Here is a 4,092-nt window from a genome sequence, read left to right as displayed (position 1 = left end):
AGCATTGATTTATAGGGGTTTTTTATAAAAATGTTTGATACCCAAAATCCTAAATTGAAACCAATTCGGTGCGTACATGTGACCAAAATCTGCAAAATACTTCTAAGCGACGCTTTGCGCTTTGTGTTGCGAAAACACATAAAATGGAATTAATCACGCGTTGTTTTATACGTTTTTTATACCTTCTGGACATCCAAAATCCTAAAGTGCAACCAATTCGGTGCGCAAATGTGACCAAAATCTGTAAAATACCTTTAGGCGACGCGTTGCGCTATGCGTTCCCTACAGCTTTAACATGCAAATAATCACGCGTAATTCTGTAGATTTTGTTTTTTAAAAAGTTTTTTTAACTTCTGGACAACCAAAATTAAAATTTGCAAACAAATTTAGTGTGCAAATAGGGCCAAGATTTGTAAACTACTTTTAAATATAGTACTTTTAAGCGACGCGTTGCGCTCTGCGTTCCCAACAGCTTTAAAATAAATTTAAAAAATCATATTTTTAATAGTTTGTCGTTTAATGTAGCGAATGCTTTTTACTTACGCTGCATTAAATGACTGTCTGTGTGTTGGAGAACAAAACAACATTATTATGCCCTATTTTTTATTTAATTTGATATTTGCTAATTTTCCCACCAAAAAAGCCTAATTTATAATTTTCCCTTTAAATTATAATGCTCTAGACTCTTACTGCCGCGCTGCTGAGAAAAACTACCTAAATCCTTTTTTTATATTTATTTAATATCAAGTTAAATATCGTTATTATAATTGTTTTAATAAAGCAGTTTTTTATACTAACTAATAATATAATAATTTAAGTGTCCCATCGGGAGCATAATTATTGACAAATTATAATTAATTATAATTTTGCAAAACAAATAAAATTGCCCCCAGTGACTATTGTAAATTCTCTAAGAAAACTTTCTGTGTTTTATTTTGCTTATGCAAACTGCCTATTTCTCACACATTTTGCCGAAACCGCCGGGAACCGCGACGCGTTCCAAACAATATAAAAAAATTGTGAACATTTTCATGCGAATATATGTATGTGTTTTATTTTGCTTTCTGTGTTTTATTTTGCCTATGCAAACTGCCTATTTCTCATACACTTTGCCGAAACCGCCGGGAACCGCGACGCGTTCCAAACAATATAAAAAAATTGTGAACATTTTCATGCGAATATATGTATGTGTGTTTTGCCGACGGTAAAACATATTGAACATTTTCATCAATACAGAATCAAGTGAACCTTTTGAACGATAAGTAAAAACTTCAATAAGCTATTCCTGCAAAAAATATTTATTCTATTAGACTGTGAACATTTTCAAATCCTGTGCTTAAAACTGCAAATTTCTAAATCAATTAACCAAATCAAATCTCTTCCTGTGCTGAAGTAAAATTGGTGATCTGTCTATAATGTCCAATTTACATTAGCAACTTTTTCGTCATTTGGAGCTGTTTCGTCATTTATTTGCTAAAACAGGCAACATTTTGCGTCATTTACCATACAAAAAAAAAATGACGATAGCTGCGTCATTTATTCTAAACAACACACGAAAATACCATACTATTATAAGCAGCCCAGTTTTTTTTTTTTGTCATAAACTGCCAAAAAATGCAACTGTTTTATGATGTCTTTGTTTGTTTGTGTGTGTTGTAGAAAATCCAAAATACTCAAACGATGACAAAAGTGAAAATAAATGTTTAAAAAACTTGCAAAAATTATGATTTTTTGTTTTTAGAAATTATTTAAGTCATTTGATAAACATTTGTGTTGTGAAATTCCTATTTCTCTGAATAAATATATTGTGTGCGTGTGTTTGTGTTATTGTATAAGTGTGTATGTGCGATTGTGTGCGTAAGCAAATGACGCAAAAAACAGATGTAAATACACTTCATTTAATTCTAGGATTTCGTAAAACGAAATCATTTAATGTGCATATGTAAATTGGACTTAATTCAAAAACTGCCCTTGCTGGAAAACGAAATAGTGACTTTTCTTGTGACAATCAACAGTTTGGTTGCTTTGTCCAAATCTTAAGACCTTTTTGAAAGAGTATTTTGTGTACCGTTCAAAAACTTTTCTACGAATTGCACTGCTGTTTTTTTGAAAATAGTACGTCCTTTAATTTTCTGTGAATCTCTCTGTTTACTGCCTCCAAGTGTAACGATCATTTCTATATTCTTTTTTGCCTAAACCCTGATTTAAAATGGAGGGTTCATCTAGAGCTATAGAAGACCAAAAATTGTTGTTGTCTCGTGTTCAGAGAATTATTTCTGATTTTTTTGTTAATGTCTCTTTGTAGCTTTTTCAAGGAACTCGCGGATTCTTGGGAACATTGGGCCAGATTAAATATGGTTCTCAATTGGTTATTTATCAGAATTCGCTTATTCTCATATTGAGATTTGAGATTTTCCCACGCTATATCGAAACCCTCTTCAGTTGGGGGGATATGCTGGATAATTTGTCCCGCTTCTCCACCAGTTTTTTTGCATCAAGTGATAGAATTTTTCCACTGGACTTAGCTTTTCATTAGTCACGTATATTGCTGTGAATAAGTCTCGAAAGCTGGGCCAGTTTAAATAGTCTCCGTGGAACATCTCTGTCGCACGTTGGGACAGCAATTGACGAGATAGTTTTTGCCTTTGCTTTTGAAGACGATGCTTTAATTCTGTCCTTAGCGTCTCCTATTAGAGTGAGACATTTCATGTAAATCTTATGTATTTCTGACTTTTTGTTTCTCACTGTGGTTTTGTCTTTTTTCTGAAAATCGGGTTCAGTAATTCACTTTTTATAGTAATTTTTCCATTCTTCCCACAAGCTTTCTAACTCCTGCCTTTCTGCATCTAAAGCAATATCATTATATTATTTTAAATCAGCATCCTTAAGCAGAGTTTCAAATGCAGTTATTTCTTCACACTGAACTAAAAATTCCTCCATTACGCCCATGACGCTGCGAGTCAGTTTAGTAAAGTCAATATTTTTGGGATAAAAATATATATTTAGTCAACGATCCGACGCAAGGGACAGATTCTCAACGATGTATAGTAAAATGTGAAATTTATTGAAAAAAAATCTTTGTCCTCAACTTATTCTTAAAAATTGGGACAAAAGGTTTTCAATGTGCAAAATCGTTGTATTTTTGTATATAGTTGAAGAAAAATTTTGTTCCAAGTCTGCGAAATAATTTTATCTTGTCTTTGATATTGCTCCCAATTCGAGTCAGTAGTACAAATATGGGAAAATGATTTTTGCTCTGTACGAAAAACTTTTGAATGCAATGTTCAAGAAAGTTTTATACCATACTCCAGCCACTGCAAACTTTATACGAATGGTCCCACTTCCGAGATAGCAATTTATAACCTTCTTTTCAATAAAAACCCCTTCAAAAACAACGAAACTTTTGTATTGGAAGCGTTTATTGCTCATGGGAAAGTACTTTTCAACTCAAATGATGTAAAAATTTATTGAAGCTTTTCTATTCTATTTGCATGCGCACCACTGTGAGGCTATCCACAATTGCGCTGTCGCCACTGATACGCCGACGTAAGTATCAATTGCTCCTTACACTGCCAGGGGAGAACAAAGAAAATAGCATTGTCTAAAACACACTGCTGGTATTGTATGTGTTTGTTTGCAAATATCAAACTAAGAGTTTTTGTTTATAAATTGACAACTTTTTGCTCCAGTTATTGAGTTCGAAGTGACAATGTAATGATATTTTAAAATAATAATTTTATTTTTAACTATGCCAGCGATGAATTAATAATGGTAGCCAATAATGAATGGGGGGAGTTCAAATTTCCAATAAAATTTATAACAGCTGTGTATATTTTTTTTACGAAACCACTGTGTCGTGGTAATTTGATTGGCAAGAATTGTTGCCAAATTATTTTCTAAAGGTATCCCCCTCCAACCACACGCTAATTATCCAAGAGCAAACAGATCTCTAGCTTAAGATCGATACCAACAAACTTCTCGTATGCCAACAACAGTTTTCTTTAAAATTATTGTGATTCTGCCTGGGACAGTTAAACGAGAAATTGACAACATATATTTTGGTGAACAACAGAATTTATTTCACTTCTATGA

Source organism: Musca autumnalis, unplaced genomic scaffold (genome assembly GCF_047663935.1).
Source record: "Musca autumnalis isolate F117 unplaced genomic scaffold, ASM4766393v1 scaffold_80, whole genome shotgun sequence".
In the NCBI taxonomy this organism is placed as follows: domain Eukaryota; kingdom Metazoa; phylum Arthropoda; class Insecta; order Diptera; family Muscidae; genus Musca; species Musca autumnalis.
This window is presented reverse-complemented; position numbering follows the sequence as displayed.